Genomic DNA, 24,963 nt, shown 5'->3' with positions numbered 1-24,963 from the left:
CCCCTAGCTTCTGTTTTGTCGTTGTACAGCACACCTCTTCTTTCACAAATGTTTTCATAGCTGACTTTTAAATAGGCAGAAGTGAAGTGCTATTTTTCATTCTCCTAAAGGGATGAGCTGTCTTGGTACAAATATTGATAGCACTGGTTTATTGCAGCTGGCAATAGTTTGGTCTTAGAATGGATTCATGCCGCACGTGAAGCCGCAGCAATGTTTTACAAGAAGCTCTGCTTCAGACATTGGCTCCCACACATACGGGATTTGGGCATCCTGGGGCAGTTCTTGGTAAACTCAAAAAGTAAGGACAGCACTGACGTTGCCATAATATGTATTTTTTTTTCATGCCTTGATTCATTAGGCAGTCCCTGGTGATATGCTGGAGTAATGGTTCAGATCCTTCAGAAAAAAAAAGACATTCCTTTGCTTTTTTCCCTTTTTCTTGATTCATTGGGTCCAGTAGAATAGAGCACTTCTCAGTGCATGTTATGTATACACCAGAATAGCAGAGGTGAAAGGATTCCTCAGATGCACATACCCCGGGCTTTCTCAGAGGTGAATTATGAAATTCAGTTTATATTACAATGAACAATTACACATGGAGAAGTCTTTCATTCCTTCTATTAGCAGCCTTCAACAATTTTTAGAAAAAATTATTCTCAGGCACAAATTAGCAAGAATCACTACATTTCAACATAGCGTGAGCTTTTGTGGGTAGTATAGAGGAACCGAGTAAGTGGCAAGTTTAGACTATTATTGCTTTTAAAGCATGGCTTATGTGAGGATATGCCTCCTGACTTTCAAGCAGAAAGAAAGTGTTAGGAACTTCACTTATGCAGTTGCTTACATAAATCATAGTATGATGTTAAAGTATGTCATTAGAAGCCTGAATATTTGCAATAATCTGGATGCTGCATTGCAAAATTCTGTGGGTAAGAAATGAGCTACTATTTGGCCATGAAGTGTGACACACGTTTATGCCACTATGTAAATAATGATGGTAAAATATGATCTAGATATTATCTCAGAATCCACGAGGTGGCAGTGTCATAGTTTTCTTAGTATCACACCCTGAAACATTAATTTTCTTTTAAAATATCTAAATGTCATTGTGATATTTATCACCTCAGTTTTGAAAAATTTGGGTTAGTATTTGAGACATCTCCTTCATTTCCGAAAGAGACAATGAAAAATTATTTGCCTAAAAAAAAGGCAGAAATTGTTGTGTAAAGATGGGATCCGGCTTCCTGCGAGGCATTTGTCATGTTCCTGGGTGCTCAGTGCTGGGGCGCCTGCTGAATTCATACACGATCCTATCCCACAGAGGAATCAGAACATCATACCCTGAAATCGTCCAGTCCTCAAAACCTACTTTCAATTACAGTAGAAAAAGTAAAATAAAAAATTAATGGTGATTTCTCGCTATTTCAGTTTTACTTAGAAAGCCTGATCATTCCCGACTTTGTATTTTGCAAAAATACTGAACGTCAGGCCCCTGTTAGCTTATATCAGATCTCTTTAATAAAAAGCTCCTTGTTTTGAAAGTGGAATACAAAATATGACCCTATGTTCATGAAAAAAATATCTGCATTATATTTTTTAGAATAGTAAGAATGCAGAATCATTAAGAACATGGAAAGGGAGAGATACCCTTGTCCTATTCTAGTCTTCCCAAGGCAACACAACATCCCTATAGCAAATGAAGGAAAAGGTCATGCAGAATCTAACAAGTGGTTTCATTTGAATTCCCTGGCTGCCGTTGCCTTCGCACCCGCTGTAAGGCTGCTCCCGGGCTGTTTTGCTCCATCCCAAGGGCTGGGGTTGTGGCCATCACCCTGGCTGCTGGCTCTGAGCCGAGGCAGAGCCGGGTGGCCCACGCAGAGTTGCCATCACATTGAGAAGATTAATGCAATTGGATAGATCGCATCCGTCAGGATCTGTCGGACTCCCAGGAGGATGATTAATTAATGTAATCTTCTTTAAACACAGTACATCAATTGCAAACTTTTTTACGTCCAATGTCATCTTTCCTCCCTTATTCTAGCAAGCCCTTCAATAAACGCCAGGGATGTGGGGCCATGAATACACATATGGAGTTGTTCTCAGCAAAGTTGGTGCTGGGATTTCCTAACCACCTCTTGGAGCAAGAACTGCACCATCGGCTAGCTCGACCTGTCATCTCCTTCCAAAATTACTAGCTAGGCTCCATGGCAGCTATGGTGCTCTTCTTGAAAACTCACACCTGTGATTGTACCTCTTTCTCTCTTCCGACCACTCCTTGGTGTGATCTTCTCCTCTTTCCCCTTCCAGCTCTCCACATGGCTCTGCCTCTTAATCCCCTTCTCTGGTTTCTCTTCTGGCATAATCCCACCCTCATGTAACATCTCAGCTGTTGTCTCAGTTCTCTTGCTGTTCCAGATTCTGCAGGTAGAGCTCAGCTCGGTGATGAAGGCACCTGCCTGGAGATGCCTACTGGCAGGCATCTGCATGTGAGATGCATGCTCAGGCCACAATACACGGAGGTATAATTGATACCATCAGCTATTTCAGGAAACATGCAGACTTCTAAAATGAGTCTCACCATCCCCAAGACACACCTCACCCCTCTGTCCGAGTCAGCCTTTCAGCTTCTCTGTGAACATCTCCCATCTCCAGCAGCTCAGGTCAAATCCAGTTAAGGCACAGCTTTCAGCCTTCCTCAAAGCTTTGTCCTTCTGCAAGCCCAAGGCACATCGCCACCTCAGACCTACCTCCGGATGCTCACACCTGTCCTGTCTCTAAATCACAGGTTCTGTCTGAGCGAGATCTCTGCAGCCTTTCAAACCCACCCGTAGGTACTCAGAGCAGTGGTGCTCAGCTCTAAGACCAGGCAGGGGTATCAGGACAGGCAGAACCAGCTCTGAGTCCCTGCAAAAGGCATGGAGGCTGCTTCCCACCCAGGAGAGAGGCATGTGAGGTTTACACTCAAACTGGTGAAAAAACATAAAGGTTTGATTAGGAAATCCCTTATTGGAAATGTTCAAATTTAGAAATGGCAACCTGCTCCACGTAAAGTAAATGTTGATCAGACTGTTGGAAGTGCCAGGATATCAACAGCGGAAGAGGAACAACATGGTCCATGCGCCAAAATCTCTGCCATCTCTTGGTGTCTATTTAAGAACTACCTCCAAAACTACCGTGGCAGAAGTAGATCGGTAGTCCAAGTTTATCTCATTAGCCATGCCTTTAATGAAACTTTAATGAAACTGTTAATTATCACAACTAGTGAATTTATCCCTGTATACTTTGCTGCCTCTTTAGTCTTAAAAAAAAAGAGACATAACTCCACAGTGAGCTCTAAAAAAGAGTGACAACTCCACAGTGAACTCTAATGTTACCTTTAATAATGAGAAAAAACATCAGCAGTCTTGAGCCAAGAAATTTAGGAGAAATTTGGGAGCTGTGTAAGTGTTGGGGTTTTATGTTTTCATCTGTGGGTTTTGTCTGCTTTCTCCTTCAAAACAAAAATGACCTGCTTCAGAATCCCTTGGACAACACCGGAGATAACAAAACTTAGCTGGAATATTTCCACTGAGACTTGATCTAAATTAATTGGTTTTCAAACTTCTGACTCTTGCATTTGCCTCAGTGCTTCTCTGGTAGCACACAGGGAAGGTTGGTTCTTCTTGTCTGACTACCCATCTGTAACTGAGACCCAGATAGGAAGCATTAGATGTCCTGTATCTTGTATGTAGTGTATGTAGAAAAACAGTGATTCGTATTTTAGATGCAGTGAATCACATTCTCCAGCATTTTTCTCTGTGCTGCTGTTTACTACAAAAGGACACCAGACTGACAAGGTCCCTACCTTGGGCATCCCAAAAGGCATGTGAAGTGAACTGGCTCTTGCCCAGGTGAGGGGAGAGGTGGGGAGCAGAGGAGAACCCACCCCTGACCCAGAGCTCACCCCACAGCAGGGTGGTGGGGCTGGAGACCTTCCTTTCCTTCCTAGAAAGAAGCAGCCTTTCCTTTTTATCTCCAGCCACAGCTCCACCCCAGCCACTCCCCGGACATGTTTGGGTTGAGATTAGGCCTCTTCCCTGATTAATGCCAATAGGATGTGTGCAATGAGACACATCGCAGCCTTCTGAGATAATGTTAACAGTTATTATGTCATTATTGTCATTAAATAGCACTAACACATACAAGCAAAATGTTTGCAATACACTTTAGCTCTGAGAAAAGCATTGAAAACTACTTTAAGAAGTAAAAGATCTGCCTAGGCTTGCACATTCAGAGGAAATTGAAAACCCCCAACAAATGTCCACTCTTCCCGCATTGCCTTTGGCACAACTTCTGAGAGTTTCAAAGAGCCGATCCTTTATTTCTCAGAGGAATGAGGGGACAAGCTGAAGTGACCTGGATGCTTCAAAGTGGCCATCTGACCTCACAAGCTGACTTGACCAAGGTGACCGAGGTGACCTCCGTTGTCTGGTGACCAGGATGCTCAAGGTAGATGAACCAAATAACTCTGATTTCTTCCCTGTTTCTCAAGAAATAGCAGCAGACAAAAATTCCTGGATTTCACAAACAGTTATGTGAGCAGCTGTCTAAGCAAATAAGTTACTACTGCATAGATTAACAACACAACATTGGCAAAAGGAATATTTTCAGAACTAGCTTCCTAACTCAAAGTCACAATTTGAAAATCTGTCTTTTTAATTTTATTTTCACAGGAGGCGTACCTTCCTGACCTGTTTAGGCATCAAAAAAAAATGTTTCCTTTAGGATTTTGGACATTCAGAAAGATAATTCTGTATTAGACCTACTTTCCTCCCTCTGCTTCTCTAGAGGTTTCCTTCCTGTCTTACCTTAGACAAGACAGTGGTTTTCTCTGTTCCTCAGTCCCTCGTCAGTAAAATGAAGCTAATAGCACTTCTCAGCAGCTTTCTTGGGGAGAATTAAGACAGGAGGAGTTTGAGATGTTCTGCAGTATGGGAGACAGCTATAAGGGGGAAGAGCACATGTAAGAAAGAAGAAAGAAAGGGTAAAATCTTTCTTGTCTCTTAGTTGGGAGTCAAACTTTGGGAGCTAACGTGGGAGTCAATCAGAGCTGGATTTGTCCTGATGGTAATTGCAGCTTTTATAGGATCATTTAAATTGTCTGTCAAATGAAAATATTTCTGTATAATGAGCATGCTATTAAAAACACCCCCTGACAAACCGAGGGCAAGACACAGTCACCATATCTATGAGGGGCTGGAGCTACCACCAAGCCGGGTGAAGAGCAACACACGATGCCTGGGCCTCCTCTGGCCCTCTGCAATGGGCTGGGCAGGTAGGCAGGGCCAGTACCGCCATTGAATTTGGAAAAAAAGCATCACCTTCCAGTTCCTCACTTCTGATGTACTCATTATACGGCTAAATCGCCTGAGCTGGATGGATTTTGTCCTACTGGTCCCCTCTTTCCTGCTGCCCAGTTCTTGGTGGGATGCTTTTGTTCCTTCTTGGAGATAAAATTAAACCTATGAAAGTGACCGAAATCAGGAAGGTGTTCTTACAAAGTCCACATTTTAACTTTGAATTTTGCCTTGAGACCATGTGTTAAAAAACGCTTTGATAACAGATAGAGGAAAGTGAAACATGAAATTGCAGTGCTGAAGTAATCACTTTTGGTTTGGCTCAGCATTACCTAGAAACTCCTTGTTTCATTTGATTTGAAAACGTTCCCAAACTCAAAGTTAAACTTTAAACTCACCTGAGTCCCTGCTGGTATGTTAAACGTGCCTTCTCTCTGGATGTTACACAGCAGTGTTACAAGCTCCCAAAGGAATAAAAAAGGTAATGTTTTAATAATAGTACAAGGACATTCTGATTTTTGCCTTTTTTTTTTTTTTTTGTGAAGAAACATATTGCTATCAGTATAGATGTATTGTCAAGGGCACAAATGTTTCCTGGCTACACATTATGGGTGTGCTCCTGCCTGATTTAAAATAATGGGATTTTAACGTTGACTTCATTCTCTATAGTATTAGATTCATAATCAGCACATGTGTCTAATTAAATAATGAAAGCTATTGAAAGGAATAATCTCCTATCAAGATTCTTGTGAGTTGGGCTGTATCCTAAACCAGCCTTATGAAATACAGCTTTTGGCAAATACCATATACTTACATCATTACAGAATCAACAATGTTATTCCAAAGTTAACTTAAAAATGCAGATTCTTTAATGATAATGAACCAAATCCAGGCCTGACTTACAATAAATTGGCTTGGTCACAGAATACATTTCTTTATCTTTAAAAATGTATCAGAATAGGTGTTGTACATAAAATGCGACACATTCTAAACCACATCTGGGAAATAGCTCAAATTTAATGACATTAAGTAAAAAGACACTACGAGTTTTTAGAACTGTGTTCTTTTTCTTCATTGCCATGCAGAAGACAAATTTTATACACTCATACGTGCAGAAAGGACCAGGTTTTCCAAATCAACAAATAATTTTGTGTATAAGCCCCTAGAGGTGGTGAAAAGACGATGATGATGAAACCTAGATCCAGTTCTCCAAAATTAAGCATGCCGGGCAAATTCCCACTATAAACTACATCAATCTGAGGTTTTGCCAAAGACCTCCACTTTGGTAGTTATGGAACGCTAAGCTGCAAGCTCCCAAGTCTGCAAACACTTATGTGTGCAGCTGATTTCATTACCAAACGTGTTCCGTAATGCCTCTCCTTTCTTTCCACTTGACGCCTGGTCAACATTATGCCAAGGAAATATAGGTCGATGCAGGATCTATTTTTTCCTGTACTCCTTGCTCTTTTGTGGAAGTTTTACAATGATAATTTCTGGGTTTAAAATGCTTTCCTCTCTCTCATATGTTGAAAAAATAGGATCATAGAACATCTCAAGTTGGAAGGGTCCCATAAGGATCATCAAGTCCAACTCCCTCTCATCCCAATAAGATCATCAAGTCCTCTCAAGACTACCTAAAACTAAATCATATGACTAAGAGCATCACTCAGGCTCTCCTTGAACTCTGAAAAAATTATTGAGGAAGAATCTTTGAGTTAATCTGATAACAGGCAGAGAGCTATAAATGCAAGGAGTAAGTAAGCAGAAAATAAGGGGATTTTTTTTCCTCAAATCTCTCTCAGTTTCAATCCTCTGAGACAGTGCTTATGGCAGCATTATCTTAGGCAGTAGCATTCCGAGATGCTTTCAGACAGAAGAGAAATCTGAAAGTGACGGTTCTCTTGAACTTGCAGGAGCTCATGATGGTGGTACTTGTGGAAATGGCACGCTGCGGCCCTGCGTTGTAGCCTACGTGTGATGAGCGCAACTGCAGAAACCAGGCTGCAAGCGCCCACGGCACTCGGCATCGCCAGACTCAGGTATGTGCTTAACTTTAAGCATCTGATTGTCTCTAGTGAAGCTTATGTCCTTCCAAAGTAGGCTGAATCGGGACTGTGTTTGTTCACGCCTGCTCACACGTGTGTTAGTACAGTCACTCTGCCCCTCCCTGCTCACCAGCTGCACACATCGCTGCAGGCAGGATTTTAAGGAGGCAGATTTTCTATTTCCAATGATCGGGCTGCTATGACCTTTGTAAACACAAACAGCAAACTGAAGGGAAAAAAAAAAAAAAAAAGAAGAGGAAAAGGCTGCACCTGAGTCACAAGAATTGAACTTCTGGAAACTTTCTAGCAGTTGGTCCAAAAATAATCCTGGAAATACCATAATCGGAGTGATTTTACTAAAAGACAAATGCCACATGTTTGCAGTCAAAATAAGGTGGGGAAATGCATTTAAAATGTATCAAAAAGAATGTGAAGAAACAGGTTTTTAGACCATTTTAAGGCAATGAAATGTGCAATACCAGTGAACATATGAATATAACACACAAAAAATGCCTCACTTTGTAAATAACTGACTTTTGAATATCATTGGGTTCGTTTCGCATTATACGAACAAATCTACTGTGCCAAAGTGGCATGTATGCGGTGCTGGCATTGGGTTTTGCCCCTGTGCTTTGCTGGAGGCAGTTCCCGATGAGCTGTACTTGGGAAGTTCTCTGCTGCGGGAAAGCCTTTGCTTCTGCTGTGTGAGCTCAGCGAACGCACCCAGGGCTACTGTACTTGTATCCATTTCAGGGACGCGAGCATAACACGGTAAAGGCCAATCAGCTCTCCATCCCTGAAATGATTTCTTGTTTTTGTACGTTCAGGGATACTCATTCAGGGATTTAACGTATTTCAACACCATTAGGAAGGGAGGCGAGGCAAAGGTGGGGAGCAGGGCTGCAACCCACACCACCTCCTCCCAGTTCCCTGGCTGCTTTCTGGAGGGTGAGGTGCCTCCTCGGTTTAAACTAACGTAAATCTCGGCTGCCACGAGCCCACCCTCCTCCTCCTTAGTCTCTGACCTCGTCCTTCGGCAGGCACTAGCACTCATGTTACTGCGTAGCAGATCGATTTGAAGAGCTGATCTGTCTGTAAGCTAATCTTTGTTCTTTTGAGTGATTAATTTTTGCTGGATTCCTGAACTTCATCTACCAGCTTCCCACATGGTCAGTGAGGCACTGGGGCTGGCACAACAGGGACCCAGACCCATGGCAATCCAGACTTCAGATGCCCCAATGCCATCCATATTTTCCTCTGTTCTCAAGCAATCCAGTTAGTCGGTGCCTGCACCGTTCAGATTTTGGAGTCGCTCAGTTGTGGTGTTCAGTTACAACCAGAAAGACAAATAAGGAGAAAACCACCATCAGGTTAAACAAAGGACTTCCCTTTGCTTAGTCAATAAATAGAGAAAGGAAAGCACCTGTGATACGCAGTGCAGTGAGTGGGAACGTGTTTGGTTAGGACCTGTGTTTCCATACAAATGGAGAACTGCCCAGGGTAGCTGGGTGATCAGAGATCAGGATTTCTAGCTGGGGACTTCTGTCTCTGGCTTTGCAAGGGACTTTTGCAGCCACGGGCTGAAATTTCTTCTAGTACCATTGTTGACCCTCTTACAAACAAACAGAAAGTATTTATTTAGCTTGCAGAATCTATGGGGCTTAGTTAATAAATGCCCAGATAATTAATAAATAGCCATAAAGCACAGTGATGATCAAATCTTTGGAGCCTACAGTTCTTAGTAGCAATTGTGATATTTAGCCTGGTTTCCAGAGAGGCAGAGGAACCATCATGGGCTTGTTTTCTCCAGAGCCCAATCCCCCAGTCAGCACTGCCTGTCCCTGCCCACCGTGTGCTTTTGTGCGCCCAGGGAAGACAGAAGTGAAAGACGGGTTATGTCAGAGTGACTTCAAGGGACAGAAGAGTCCCAGGGAACTGTGCCTCAGGCACCCCTCCCCTGAGTGCCCCCGGCACTTGCGGCCAGGCTGCCTTCCAGCAGACAAGGGTCTGCAGGCATTACAGTTACACATTACCCCAGCAGGCTGTTGCACTGGTATTTTACCCTTGGATCACTGGTCTGTAAGACGGTTGGGTTGGGTGGAGTCATCTAAGGCTCCTTTTTTTGGATAACACCCTGCAGGGAGACTCAGACTGAGCTACTGCCAAGTCCGCGTTGCGGGGTACTGCGGCAGGAGGGTACCTGATACCCGCCACGGCCGAGCTCCAGTCTGGAGATCTTCGTCTCCTGCCTTCTTAAGCATTAAATTAATTCCTTTCCACTGTCTTGCTCCTTGTGAAATCATTTACTCATGAGTAAGCCCCGCTAAGTCAGAAGTCTCTGGAGTCTCACAATGACATTTGCATTTTATATCCGCTCCCAAAGGTGTGAATGAGTGCAGCAGAGGACAAAGAGCAAATCCACTGATGGCACCATACAGCTGGGGTGCCATATAACATAGCATGGTCCTACAGAAACGCATAGTAGACCCATTTTTGGTTCTGCAGGTTTAAAAAAGGTGGTTAGATCCAGGTTCAGAGAGATATTTAAATATCTTTGCCTTATTGAAATTAAATAGGAATTGGGTACGTGGGTGAATCTGGTCTTTGGACTCCATTTTGCTACCTGTAGCAAATCATTTCTTAGGGTCTGAACACAAGTCACAATCAAATCCATAGAACTGAACTGGGCCCTGTAGCGTGCTGGGGAGGCACTACTGCCAATGCACAGAAATATAAATCGTCCTGTGTTTTTATTCCTCATCTTTACATTTGAAAGTTTGACTTAAACATAGCCTTGCATTTCATTTTTCTAACTATGGGTTTGTATTCTTGGACAAGTGGTAGTGGTTGCTCATCAGCTCCCTATCTTGAAACACGTCAGAGCATGTGCCAATGCTCTCCCCGGTGCGTTCCAGTTCTCTTGACTAATAGATCACCCCGACAGACTCTCCTTTACACTTTTGAATTGTTTTTCCAGTGCCGTCAGCTTTCTAAAATGTGTCACACCATCATACTTATGCCAGACGCCTTAAGAGAGTACGGAGGACCAGCTGCTTTTGGGCAGGAGGAAGAAGCAAGAAAAAGTTATAAGAAAAACAGGACGATAAATAGGAAGGTCATACTTTCTTTTTCACCAGTTCCTGCACCTTAAAGGCCCTTCAAACCTCTGAGCAGCTGTTCATCGTGCACACGCATCATTGCAAGCACAGTGAAGGGAGTATCCAAGGATTACCAAAGCTCCGCTGCAGTGTTGTTGTCTCATACAGCTGACCTAAAATAACATGGCATCGGCCTGGTCAAAATGGAAAGGAAACATCTGTTTCTCCTTTTTATGTCAGTGACAACCCATTTGTGAGCTTTAGAATGGCACAGGCTGTCCCACTGATAACAGCTTGGGCGCTGGCTGTTCAGCCCGGGCAGGTGCGTGGGGAGCTGCGGAGCGGGCTAAGAACAGGTAATGCCTGGGGCCATCCTTAAGAGGATGAACATCACACCAAAATCTTTTCCTTTATCACTTCCTTTCAAAACTAGTGAGGAAGATTCTTCCAAATCTGTTGTAACTGTATGGATGCTCACTGATTAACTGATCACTAATCGAAGCCCTGTGAGTAGGATCTAATTGTAACCACGCTTTTCCCTCTAGGGGCTGGCACTGCGCATGCTGCTTCTCAGTCTTCCTTTTCTAACAACTGATTTCCAGGGGCTTCAAACAAATGAGATCGGATCAGCCAGAACATCTGTATCATTGGTTCAATTTTAGCAATTTCATCTTTCAGGGAGCAGAAGGGGGGACTGGTTTTATTTTCACTTGGTGTAATTTTTAGTGCGTTGCTAACACACATGAGATGAAGAAGCAAAAAGTATAACCTCACCCGTAGCCATCCTACACTTTTCTTATGGAAACGCATTGCCTTTCTTGCTATCTCTTGTCATTAAAAGATACTGCAGAGTAAAAATTTCGCAAGTTAAACACATAAAAGGTTACATGCTGCTTCAATCACACGGTTTTGCGGGGAATTGGTTTATAGCTAGGTTAGATGTCTTTATCACTAGTGCCAAAAAGCCCATAGGAAAGAGGAGACAGATAAACAAATTGTGAAAGTGCTGCTGATGCAGATTAGTGGAAGGCTGGCTAACTGCTTTTTAAAAGCATTTTGTTCTGATGCACAGCTTTGTCTCTATACACATCACGGTGACATCCCAGGCCTAAACCAAATATATACAATACTTTATTTAATTTTCTTTTCAAAATGTTTTGATGTAAGGTCTGACATTTTTCCCATGGTTAATCATGAGACTGGGCAATGTTTCTTACAGTTCCTCGCACTTTACTCATGCAAAAGGGTCATCGGTTTAAACGGTATGATTAAGGGGAGCAGAGCTGGGGCCAAAAAAAGGAAGCATGCAAAGGGAAAATAGATGTCTCCAATAACTTCTATTGGAATATGAAGCCTTTCACTTAAAATCTGGTTTAAATCAGTAGCTGCTGAAACTCATTACCACAAAAAAGATGGGTCCCCTGGTTCAGACCCCGGTGTCAAGACTTGCAGTCCATCAGCAGCTCCACAAGTGTACATGGCATTGCTTGGTGACTCAGTTTCTCAGCACCTCTGAAAGACGAAGACACCCTCTGCTTTGCAAACCCTGCGAGGGAGAGACCCCAGCCCAAGCCGTTTAGTACCCTGTAGGAGGCACGTCTTGGGGGGAGATAGCTACTTGATGGTCTGTATTAATTGAGGTCATTTACTCTGAATTACACGTGGACAGATGTTCGGAGCACAGCCAGCGCTGACACTGTGACAGGGGCAATACGAGCCGAATTTGTTCGCTGCTACACAGCCTGTGGGCTCCGGGGAGAAGCCTGGGGATGCCCGAGTCCTGCCCTCTCTCCTGGTAAGGCTTCAGCATCGGTCAGGCGCAGACACCTGTCGGTGCCCGGCGGCCGAGAGCGCAGACGGGGGCCGTGAAACGCCCGGGTGGCGGATGAGGGCCACCAAGGGTCCCCTCGAGGCTCTGCCCGTCTGGAGAGCGACAGCCACCCCTCCTGCCCCCAGGCTGGGGGAGCCTGGCCGGGAGGGATGGGGGGGAAGGAGGGGACGGAGGGAGGGGAGAAGCAGGGAGGGAGGGAGGGAAGGAGGCGCCCCCTCCCTCCTTCCCCCCGCCGCGCACCCGGGCTCCGGCGATGTGGTGAGTCACCGGCAGGTCAGGACCGCGCCGGAGGGGCGGAGGGAGCCGAGGGGGACCGGCTGATTTACCGCTGGGAGCCGCCACCAGCGCGGCGGAGGCGCCGGAGGGAAGGAAGGGCGCGCAGAGCCGCCCCGCAGCCCAGGTGACGGGCGGGAGGCCCCTGCCCGCCGGGGCGCGCAGCCCCCGCCGCCCCCAGGTAGGGACGGCATTGCGGGGCCCGGGGCCGGCGGGGGGCGGCGGGAGGGGAGCGGGCGGAGCGGCGCGGGGTAGCGGAGGTGCCGCCGGGCTGCGCCCCGCTCCGCCCCGCTCCGCCCCGCCCGGGCTGGGCTGGGCTGGGCTGTGCCGCCGTGCCGGCTGGCTGAGGCGAGGACGGCGGGAGCCAGCCCGCCGGGGTGCAGCGCTCGCCCCTCCGGCGGCGGTGCCGGCGCGCAGCCCGCTCCGCTCCGGTAAGGACCGGCGAGCGCGGGGAGGAGACGGGGCGAGCCGGGAGCAGGGGAAGGACGGACGGGGAGCGGCACGGGGGTACCGCGCCGTGCCCCGCCCGGCAACTTGGCGGGAGCCCGGAGCCGCCGCTGCCCTCCCCGGGGCAGGTGAGCCGCGATGCGGGGCCGCCGGCACGGGCCCGCCCCTGCCCGGCCGGGATCCCCCACGTCGCGGTGCGGGGCTCGGCGGGCAGCGCTCCCCGGGCCGCTCGGCGCAGGCTGAGGGCGCTGCCCCGCCGCCCCTGCCCGCCCAGCCGAGCCGGCGGCGGCGGGGCTGTCCGCAAGCGCGGCGGGGGAAGTTCCAACTCGGAAACGGTGGCCCCGAGGTGCGGGTCTGCGGTGGCCGGTCCGGTCGGCTTGCGTGAGGCTGAGGGCTCGGGGTGAGCCTGTGGGATTCCCCGGGCTGGGGAGTCGTACCGTGTGGGTGTGCGGCGTTCGCGGGCTTCCTTGCGCTCATATTCCACTTTCGGCTTTTTTTTTTTCTTTTCCATTTTTAAAAGCAGAGTTTGCTTAAAAATGGTAAATAATTTGCACCGCATTCCACCGATGTTTCCATGCCAGCATTAAATTAGGTGGTTTTTGGCTCTATAGATGCTAAGTGCACTCCTTACAAATTGGAAGTTTCACACGTATATCTTAAAATTGCGATTAATAACCGAGTAACAGTGGTGTTTAATAAACCGTGCGTTTGTAACCTGCAGGAGGTTATTCAGGCTGCAGTGCATGCTTTTCCCAAAGAACCTATGCCATGTGTGGTACTTCATTTCCTTTCATCCTACAGGTGCTTTTTGCATTGTCCACCAGCAAAAAGAGGATGGTGTCTTTTTCTTTTTCGTCTTTTTTTTTTTTTTTTTTGAGATCTGAGAGGTTTGGATTCATAATCAGGCAAGATAAAGTGTCTCACATGTTTCTCTAAGAGCTGGTTAAATGTTTACAGATCATACACTGTGAGAGCAAAAAGCTAGCTTTTGGCAGGAGCTGCATGTTGAAAACAAAGTAAGTTGGAGAATGACTGTATCGCTTGTTCTTTGTGTGCTCTAATCCTTCTTCAGTGCTGTATGATTCTTTTTCTGACTGTCTTCTAATTCAAACTGAATCATTTGGAAAAAGGAATATTTTGTAAAACATTCATCTCTATTTACAGAAAAGAGAGTCAGCCTCTTTGCCTTTTTGTTGGAGAGTGAATGAATTGTCTTTCTTTATTATCCTATAGGGCTTCCTATAGGGCTTTTTTTTTTTCTTTTTTTTTTTTCTCCAGAGGTTAACCACTGCACTTTACTGCTAAACTAAATTGCACATGTTGTGGCTGGAGAGTGGTTGGTGGCGGTGTCGCTCGCTGAGGGGAGGTGGCAGTGCAGCCTGTAGATGGAGGGGAGCGCGGTGAGTCAGGGCAAGCCGGCCAGAAAGCCAAAACTCAGCAGAGGTTCAATGAACAGTTCATGAATGCAAAACTGAGCGGCAAATGTTGTCCTCCCAGGGCTGCCTTTCCCAGCCTGATTTCCCTGTGTTTATAGTTTTCTGGTACCTTAGCTGATGACCTGTAACCTCCTCCCGCTGGTCCAATGCAACTGAAGGGGCCAACCCACCTACTCTTGTTCTTCTGTGATCTGCGAGTGACTGCTCTGGATTTTTCAACTCAGAGGAGAAATTCAAAACCTGCTGCCTCCCAGCTCTGGCTTCCAGGACTCCAGAGAGTAACTGGCACAGCTGGCTGCGGTGCAAGAGCCTTCATGGCCACGAAGTGAACCTGATGCCAGCAACATGCTGGGCTGGGGTAGCCCGAGCGCCCGAGCTGCAGCAGTGGGAGTCCCAGACCTCTGGATGATCTGCTCTGTACCACCATTGCTTTGTGGTGGGGACGTGTCTAGACTTTATTCACTTCAGACAGAAAGCATGGAGAGGTTCTGTGTCTCCACGTGTGTTTGTGGAATCGCTAGTGTAAGGGAAATCCTGCTCGGGCTGTCTCAGCGCTACAGAAACACACACTGTTTCTTGAACGAGAAAGAGATAGAGTAGCTGAATAGTGTTCTCTGAAACTACAGGAATGCGAAACCCAGAAGGGAGTTACAGGATCTGTCTGGTGCGAAAGAGAAGGAACAGGTTGCAGCGTGATACTTCAAACAAGCCTTCCTAAGATTTTGGGTGGCAACCACACCTTCGTGGCCGGTTCCTGTGAAACCCTTGTGTCCAGGCTTCCCACCCCCAGCTCCCCGACGCTGCCTCACTGGCTGCCCTTCGAGCCGGTGGCATAATTTCATGTTTCATTAGGCTGTTACCACCAGCCAAGCCATTGACCTGTGTATCTTGTCCGCTGTGGCCACAGCCTGTGATTTTGCCTCACAGGCAAAGTTTGTAGCCAGTAGTTAAACCTGTGGTCATGCCACGGCAGCTGCCACACGGTCCCAAGCAGCATGTCAACAGCGAGGAGGCAGGACCACGTGGAGGACTTCACGGGTGGCACCTCTTTGCCTGTCCCTCCCCACGCAGCCAAGCCAGGAAGGTTTCTGTTCTTCTCTCCTTGTAAAAAGGTTGTGTTTTTTCTTGGCAATGGTTTTAACAAATCTATATCTTGTACATAGCGACTGATGCAAGCGAGTTAGCAGAAGCCGTTTTTAAATCAGTTTCCTTACCCAGGGGAAATGTAGTATAGACAGGACCTTCAGGAAACGAATAATTAGGTGACCTTTTTCCCCCCAGAATATCAGGTCTGTTTTATGTAGAGCTGTTTGAAGTCACACAAATTCTCATTACTCTCCAAATCTCTAACCTTGCCTTGTTTAAGATACCTTTTAGGAAATCAAATCAGTGTTTCAATCTAATTTCCAAAGGCATTCAAACACATGGTATGTGTGCTAACTTGTTTCCTCTAGCATTAACAAATCGAGCAAATTGCCAAGCTATTTGCCTTCAGGAAAACTATGATGTTGTACAAGAAGATAAAGTATTTTTTCCCTCCAATTTTAAACATTAGAAAAATAAAGGAGAGGTAGAGTTATCAGACCAAAGTGGTCTAGGATATAACACCTTTGAAGGTAACAGTATTCCCAAATAGATTGCCTTTTTTTTTTAATCCGTTCTGACACTTTTTAGTCATGCTGTGATCTTTTTCAGTCACTTGATGTGGCTGGGTGGTGACCGAGTCCCCTCGGTTCAGGTGCACCTTCCTTGAATTAGTTGCGATTGAGTACAACAGGTATCAGAGTGGGAAACAGAAATGGAAATAAAGAATTTGAGGGGTTTATAGCCCTCAAATTTTAAGGGTTTTATAGCCCTCATATGTTGAGGGTGTGCATAACCCAGGCACTGGGTGCATGTGGTGCAAACGTGGAGGTGGTGGATGCCCCAAAACCCCTCTCTTCTGCCTCTCCCCTCGGTGCGCCGGTCTCCAGGGAAGCAAATGCCTCGGAGCATTTCATTTTTCAGGCAAGTGTCAATAACAGAAGAGTTTCTGTAACGCTGAGGTGTTTCATAAGCTCAAAATACTTAAAAAGATCCCATTTTTTGCGCATCCTACAGCTCCATGATAGTCTCTTCTGCTTGCCCCAAGAAAATGAACATGCGATTGCCCTTTTGTATGGAAGACAGCGGAAGGGATCTCTTTGAATTCATGATAAATTTGGCTGCAAATGCATGCGAAAGGAAAATTGCCGAATGCTTTCAGAAGATTTTCATTTTGCTCAAGTGTTGACACCACGGCCATTGCCATGGTATTTGATAGCTATCCATTTTGTTGTGTACATTGTGGCCTTAACCTCTCTTTGAAGGGTCACATTGGCATATCTTTTTTCCAGGAGTCACAGAGAAATAACAATTTCTGTGTAAGTTGCTTCCCTCTACCGTAGCTCCTTCATTTTGACGTTTATCCAACTAAGCAGTATCAGAATCTCTTTGACATGTGCTGGTATTGTTTCTGCGAAGGAGCAGTGACCTAGCTTGATAAATTGAAAAAATCAGCAATATAACTAAATACGTGACATTTATTGAAATTCATTCTTTGCTGTGGAGCTACTTTCTTTCAAAAATATTGAGAATAGTAAGGGATTGCAGCTGCAATTTGATTAAATCTACAGTTGTTACCATTTGCCTTCTGAAAATTGATTCCCTCCCCTCCCCGTCCCCCGGCTTGACATGCTTATTGATTAAAAACTCTGCGCTGGCCTAAGCCAGCAGATATTTGTTAGTGTTTGTGTGCTTCCCATGCGAGTTCGGACAGGCTTTCGACCCTGGAAGCCGACTCTACTCCGAAGCTATTGGAAATGGTAAGGTTCCTTAGCAATTGTTTTAAACTATATGATGACACATCTCTGAACCCCATTGTACGAAGGAAAAATACCTTCTGACTGGAGAGAGATTTCCTGTTTATGTGTGTGTTTGCTGGAATTAAGCCTTCCCCTGTGTGTTGGCTGAGGGTTTTTTTGGGTTTTTTTTTTTTTTTTTGTAATCCAAAATGGCAACATGGCGAGTCACCTCCAGAGTTTATTTTTTGGACAGGATACAGGTCTTTTATTTTCAAAATAGCATGGCTCTGGAGTTGATGATGAAGCGTAGGGGCCTCTCAGTTATGCTTCTACAAGCAGGCTCAGTTAATTGAGGTGGCGTAGTTATAAAGACAGCTAGATTTAGGCAATAAGTAATTAACTTTTATTGACAATTTTATACAATGTGAGTTGTTCGCTTCCCACACAGGAAGATTTTGGCTTCAGGCAGATGTTCTTTCAGCATAAGGATATGAAATTTGCCAAATGGATAATTTATTTTATAAAATGGCTAGAATCATAGCTTTGGTTGTGACTGAAGAGAGTCCCGTAAAATCTTCTGATTCTCTTTATGGAGTGAAGAGTAGCCCAACATGTGGCCTCCAGGCGAGAGCCCAACTGCAGGAGGTTTGCATGCAGGACCCAAAAGGCTTCCAGCTGTGTAGACATGGGCAGGTGACCAAAAAACAAAGTATCTGTAATGCTCCTGCGTCTTGGGATCTGGGGTGCCCATGTTTGTGACCTTGTAGTGTGCCTCTGCACCCTGCGTGCCACAGATGAACCCTCTTCAGGTTTGTTACGAGACTCAAAAAGGCATTTTGCCTATAACAGTAACGAGGCTGGACCACCCTGCATTTAGGGAGTAAAGTTATAGTTATTTATTAAATACAGAGTTAAGGTTTCTGGTTTGCTTCAAATGATGCTCGTTTTAAACAACTGTCTGGGACTGGGAGAAACCTGGACTAATGGACTGATTACACCAAGCGTTCATTAGGGCTGAGAGCCACATGGCCCCAGTGCGGGACGTCTGCGCCCAGCTCCAGCTGTGCCAGCAGCTGCCCCTGCCCACATCTGGCAGAACGTGGCCCTCAGCCTGTCCCTCCATCACCCACCACAATGGCTCGGACCCACAACGCGTGCCACTTTTCTTTTTACGCCTCCTCTCGTGGTTGCGGTACTTGCCTGGGGGTAACTGTGAGCAAGACTATGGCCTCTTGGTTGTCCCCGGGAGTTGTGCCGCTGGCTCTTCACAGGCACTGGGTTTAGCTCTGCCTTTGTGTGTCTTTGCAAAGTATTTGCCAACTGGATTTACTCTCCTTCAACTTTAGTGGAAGATCGAGGTATCTTTTTCCACACAAAATTTTTCTTGTTAATATTTGTACAAATTACTAATTCCTGCAGGAGCTATTTATTTTTGTCTAAATTTTGTGGAAACAGAAATCCTTTCCGAGCATGTCTAATGAGCAGATGAAAACAATTACCAGCTACACTTAGAATTCCAGACTTACTTATTTTCCCCTTACTTTAGGAGATATTATTTCTTTCATTTCTTTGTTTATTTTTTAGTTTGTTTGAGCTGGATGCTGAACTTCACCTTTCATTTACATCGTTTTTTCCACATTGAAAATGTTCTGGCTAGCATGGTTTCAAGCTTGGTAGAGGTCTGTTGTGCCATGTGAATGTCTAGAGACATACATGGGTTTTTATTCTTTTGTCTTTAGCTTTATGATGAATAAGAAAGCTTTTTGGAAGGGTTGTCCCAAAGTAAATCACCAACATTTCAGAACCATGAGAGATTGGGGTTTCCTTCTCCCCCCCGTCACCCACCCTGTGGATGATCTTATGAGGATAAAGGTAGCAGGTTTCCCAGCCTTTGAGAAAATTCACAGATCTGTGGGTTGTCCCAAATGCACGACTAGAAAAGAACATGTTTTGCTCTGTAAAACTGAAATAACTTCACAAGCTTCACCTGTCCTCAGATACATGCTGCGGTAACTGAGGCTTGGATTTCTCTCTATCTTTAAGACTGCTATACAGCCAAAATTGTATTAGGATTCCTGTTATGGGAATTACATACCCTTTTATCTGTTATGGGTATTATTATATCATTTTCATGTGCCTTCATGACATGTGTCTTCTCATCCAAAAATACCAGATTCCATTGGTTAGGTCTGATTAAGCAGAGAGAGGCAGCTTTACTGAAGACAATGAAAGGTGTTGGTAGTTAAATTCATGTCAAGAGTTGATTAATTCCTCTTTCCTAATGTCATTGAAAATGTTAAATGAATTACTGGATTTATATTCAGTTTTCCTGTCTACTTCTAGAAAGTGGGTACTAATTTGAAATGTTACATATTACTGTCCTGCAAAACCTTTGCTTAAACTCTTTAGGTTTATTGCTTTTGCTCTTTGGATTAGAGGCTAATATTTTTCCTGTGGAAAAATGTTTCTTGTTAATACTCAGTATTTCATATCATTCTTAGAAATGCCCAGAGCTGCAGTAAAAAAAAATACAATCGCAATATTAATAATGCTTTAAAAAGTAGGTAGAATGCAAACAGTATTGGACTCCAGTGAAGCAGTGAACCAATGTGAAGCTCCCTGTGTGATTAAGCACTTCTGCATCAGAGAGTATAATCCAAATTTCACCCTGAAAAATATGTTTACCATCCATTCAAATCAGCGGAAAACACTGTGAATGTTTGAGGATGCGATTTAGCCCGCAGTAGCTGATTGAAAACTTTATCTTAACTGTTGCTTAACGCTTCTGATGAAGGGAAACTTTGGCATCCACTTTGCTGTTGCCTTCCCGTACGTGTTCAAGGACAGAGTGCTGCAATGATAATGGGTCTTATCCTTGTTTGTGTTTGCAGCGCTTCCAAACAGTAAATGGAGGGTGTTCCCCCAGCCAGGATGTAGGTGCCTTTGGTTAAACTCGAGGTGTCTGGACACAAGTGAATTCCATCACCTTCAGTGGAAACTATACAAGTGCTGAGAACAGGTAGAGGACCCACGCTTGCACTGTGGCTTCATTCCTATGCTTTGCTTTGTTTTCCTCATTTCCTAGTATTTAGTGTTGATTAAGTATATTGTAGTCAGGATCTGAAATTCCCAAATGTCTGTTTTTCCTGGTATTGCAAACATTGGCCTTACATACGAATCCCCAGAGAACATGCCACGGGGGAAACATTTCACTGTGTCCTCTTGCCTTCTCAGAGGATTAAATAGCTCCTTGTCTGGGGATGTCCTCTCCTGTGACGTTCTCCAGATCTTGCCAGGTCTCTACCTTGGCTTCCCAGTCAGATTTCTACAATGGGAAAATCCTATTGAATCTACCCAACTTGGGAACCTTACTGTAAGTTTTTGAGCTGTCCTATGAAATGTAATAGCAGTTCTGTTTGTGCTTCAGAACTGCAATATGTTAAAACCCCACCCATTTTATCTTCCATTAAATCCTGTAGACTTGAGTTACTCTTATTTATATCAGATTCCGTTGGATTTTAGTCTTTATTATCCTGTTCTGATGTATACAAAAGAGATGGATTGCAAGGCATGTCTGTTTGAGAGAAAGGGATGATTCCCTCCCTCTCCTGGTTATGTTCAGAAAGACCTGACCAAGAACAGCTCTCTTTTTTCCTGGATAACTATGGAAGGCTGCATGAGAGGATTAGTTCTGAATGCCGAGCATGCAAACAGAAGGTGGGAGAGATGGGAGCCACACAGGAGGAAGGCAAAGTCAGCACAGAGTGCATGAAATCGCAAAAAATCGTTAATGACCTTCTAATTGCAGAACCGAATCCCATGTTTTTCCTGCAGGGCCAAAATGAGAAAACACCGTGCATGGTCATTATCAGTCAGGAGGACTGTTTGCCAGTTCTCTGGAGTTTTCTTTCCTTCTGAAAACACATTTACAAAAATAAGTATGTGTTTGTTCTTCTTCAGATGTAAGCTGACATGATAAAATCAGGTTGGGGAGAGCTCAGAGACATCTTTTGCTGCAATGAAAATTGCTGCATGGTGGTGTTTTTTTGTTGTTGTTGTTTGTTTTCAAATTGGGGGGTTTTCATATAACATGTTTTGAAAGAACTCCTTTTATGCAAATAACATCACATTTCTCTCGTAAACTAAACACAAGCTGGGCCAACCTCTGCCTGCAGATAAGCGCGCGTGGCTTCCAAAGTTCCCCTGACTGCAGCGGGAGGGCTTCCTGCTTATCTGAGGAGAGTACGCGCCCCAAATCCCTGCAGGGCACAAAAATAAGGTAACAACCAGTGAATTGTTCTCGCAGTACAAAAAGCCTTTCAGGAAGCAGCAAGGAGGAATAAGAGGTGGCTAAGGGATAAGAAAGTGCCCCTTTCCCTTCTGGAAAAGCCAAATCTGAAGGTAGGTTATTTACCGAGACCTCCATTGCATGCTATTAATAGGGGTAAAAGCCCATCAGTCAAATCTTTGACTAGGCATGGTTTATAGGGATTTCAAAGACATATGAAAAGATAATGCCCGTGCCCATTAGCTAGTTACTTGGAAATGCAATGTAGGTTAATTCAGTCTTTCTTTAAAGAGTAATGATTGTCTTCATTAACAATATATAAGATTTTTAAAGATTTACTCTTCTGCACCTATCATCCCTGTTAAGTTATGCCTTCTCCATCTCAGTATTTACCCTGTATCATCTATTGCTCATTTTAAATGAGGTAATATTGAGATTCTGTCATGTCAACAGATCTTCTGCCTTTCAGGCTGTTTCAAGCACCCCGTTTTCTAGTCCTTAGTCAGCTCAACTATCCCAGGAATCGATGAGAATATTGTTTGCATAAAGACTGTGGAGTCGAGTTTTGGAAAAGGTGGTGGCTTCACAGTAAAGGAATGTAACTTATCCCAACAAACCTTAGGTCTGAAACCAGGCTTTTTGTGTGAAAATGAGGGTGTGTACGAGTTTAGATCTCTCCCATCATCACCCCCAACAGCTGTATCTTTTTCAAGTATAAATTGCTCAAGTAAGTAATTGTTAATCACACGAGCAGTCCATTTATTATTTGAACATGACATACGTGGTGCTAATAAGCAATACAATATAATGTGAATATTTGAAGTAGAAGCAGGGATGTAAAAGAAAATGTTCTTGTTAAGTGACAGTGACCTTTGCTCAGCGCCCAAAGTATTGAATTCAGTGCTATCAACTACTTAACTACTCCTCATGCTCAGGAACAAATGTTGTAATATAACGTCCTAAATTAAAAACATACATTAACTGACGTTTCCAATTTTAACACTGCCTTTTGATTTTCCTTTTGGATAAGCAGACCAAGCTTAAAATTATGGGTAAGATCCAGAGAGGCTACTTTGGCATCTATAATGGGGTTTAGAGTGAGTTCAGGGCGTAAGTCCAAGAAAGAGATCCAGAAAGCTAACACTCACTGGCCACAAAGCTCTCAGGTGCTTAGACTAGCCGTTGCCTGCACTTCGTGCGGAATATTCCCTGGATCTCACCTGAGCTTCAGCTCCGCAGGAGAAGATCACGTGGAGCAGTAAGAGGCCCTCAGTCCTGGCCAGGTTACAGCTCCCAGCCACGCTGGTTTGCAGTGCCCAGACAGGATGGAGCCGGGCACCGCAGACAGGTCCTGATGCTCACAGGCGTCCTCCAGTCCCACGCTAAATCCCGGCTCTTCCTCCTGGCCCGCTCAGCTCCGAGGCATGAGGACAGCTGTGCCTAGGAGGATTCGCATCCGTGCCTTCCGCTGTCTGCATCTTCCCACTGCGACGGGGGGCGGAGAGCGAGGACCGGCCGTCAGGGTGGGATGCTGGATCTCTCGCGGCAGAAGGGCAGGAGAGCGCAGGCAGGGGCTGCCGGCACCCAGGCAGCAGAGGGGGGCAGAGCCAAGCCCTCGTCCCACGTTTAGACCTTTGGCCAACCTGTTCGTGCAGGGACGGAGACCTTTACGGCAGGCACTGTCCTGCAGCTCAGCTTTGCTGTGCTGTGCCTGTTGCAAACACCAGCATGAAGCCCTTTTTGGAGGTGTTTGGTAAGAATGCGCTCATTTATCCTCGTATCACCCCTATGAGAAAGGTAAATACTCTCTGAAGTTTGGAAACAGTCTCTTTGCTTATCTCACAAACTCCTCGAATCTGGCTCCAGATTTCCAAAGGTGAAATCCTTTGGAATTTGGACCCACTCCAGGGTCTGGACAAGTCCAAAACCTGGTACCAGGCCCTGTATAAACAAGAACCCCTGAGGGCAGTGGTTGAGTGGTTGCACATTTAAGGTCCCCAGGTCCCCCCAAAATGAGGGGGGGAGAGGGGCTGAAAGAAAGTAAATGAAGCAGCTGAAAAATCCGTTCAGAAAAAAAAAGACAAATACGCCATTAGCATGGAAAAACTTGGTCTGCTCAGCCATCCCTGAACACCTTCTTCAAACTGTTGAGCTTCTCAGCATCCTCTGAAGGTCAGCACAATATTTCAGAATAAAAGCTGCGGCTGACGGGCCCTCGCTGAGGGAGATCTGCCAAAATACAGGAGCTGAGGCTGCTCCAGATCAGCCACTCTACTGATTGCAGCTGTGACACTGTTGCCTCTGGTGAGAGCCGGGATGTCAGATAGGCTGGTCCCAGGCCATTTCGGGATTTATGAACACCAATACCGTAAAGTCCTTGGAAGCAGATCATGAATCACAGGTTCACAGCAAGGCAGCAGTCATGCCAATGAGCCGTCATTAACTCAGTTTCTAAACCGAGTGAAAGTAGGGCATCAGTTAAAGTGCATTGCAATAACATAAACTTGCAGTGACAAAAGCGAGGTCAGCATTAAAAAGAAAAGGTCGTAACCTCCTAACCAAACACAGATGGGAAATGAACACTCTCCTTGACATTGCTCCTGCTTGATTATCAAAAAGCTGCTATGAAGCTAAGTACACCATCACGTTATTAACTTTGGTATCAGATAAAGGATGTGTTCTGCTAAGCTAAGGCATAAATATAGACTTCATTACTTTCACTAGGTGGTTTACAAACACAGGCAATTCAGTTTTCTGTGTAGCCATTCTGAGGGTCTGCACCACATTTTTTCATGGGGCAAAGGCTACCAAGTTAGTTTTGCACAGAGGCCGTTTCTGGGGGCTAGTTATCTCAGATAGAACATTAAACGATTGTGGTTATGATGCTTTTGGAGCCAGTTTGAGCATGGAAGGAGTGCAGTCTCCTTTCCAGCACTAAACACGATACATGTGGACAAATCACAGTATCAGCCCAACGGGCTGTGCCAGGCCAGACTGGTTCGGCAGCCTCACGAAAGCTCCTAGATGCAAGGAGGGGCCTTGGAGGCAACCTAAAGGCAACACAGGGCCACAGGCAGAGCTTTTCCCCAGCGTCTCCTTTGGCTGGGTAAGGCAGCCTCCAGCAGTCTCATTCCAGCCCGGGGGCCCAGCACATTCTTACAGATGTGCTGATCTCGCTGGGAACTTGCACAAAGTTTGCCTGTGACATCTTGGCTTGACGAGCTATGTATCAAGCAAGGCGTCAGCAACCTATTGGAAATCCTTGACCCTGGGTTTTGTCGCTCATTTGCCTTGTGGCTCTCGGATACGCGTTGACTGAGAAGGCTGAAGTCACGGCACCCGGTGGCATGCTTTATGTGCGCCCTCCGAGCAGAAGAGCCGCTGCCT

The 24,963-nt window shown here is 45.4% G+C and overlaps 1 protein-coding gene across 1 annotated transcript in view; it reads left to right on the top strand.

Annotated features, from left to right (window-relative positions):
* Positions 1-5,769: 5,769 nt before the first annotated feature.
* MET (MET proto-oncogene, receptor tyrosine kinase) overlaps positions 5,770-24,963 on the top strand; it is a 99,826-nt gene continuing 80,632 nt past the window's right edge. The window contains exons 1-2 of the mRNA XM_074602759.1: positions 5,770-5,817; positions 7,250-7,375. The gene's annotated coding sequence lies outside the window, so the exon portion shown is untranslated. The remainder of the gene's footprint in view (positions 5,818-7,249; positions 7,376-24,963) is intronic.

The sequence above is a fragment of the Larus michahellis genome, chromosome 1 (assembly GCF_964199755.1).
Source record: "Larus michahellis chromosome 1, bLarMic1.1, whole genome shotgun sequence".
Classification (NCBI taxonomy): domain Eukaryota; kingdom Metazoa; phylum Chordata; class Aves; order Charadriiformes; family Laridae; genus Larus; species Larus michahellis.
This window is presented reverse-complemented; position numbering and strand designations above follow the sequence as displayed.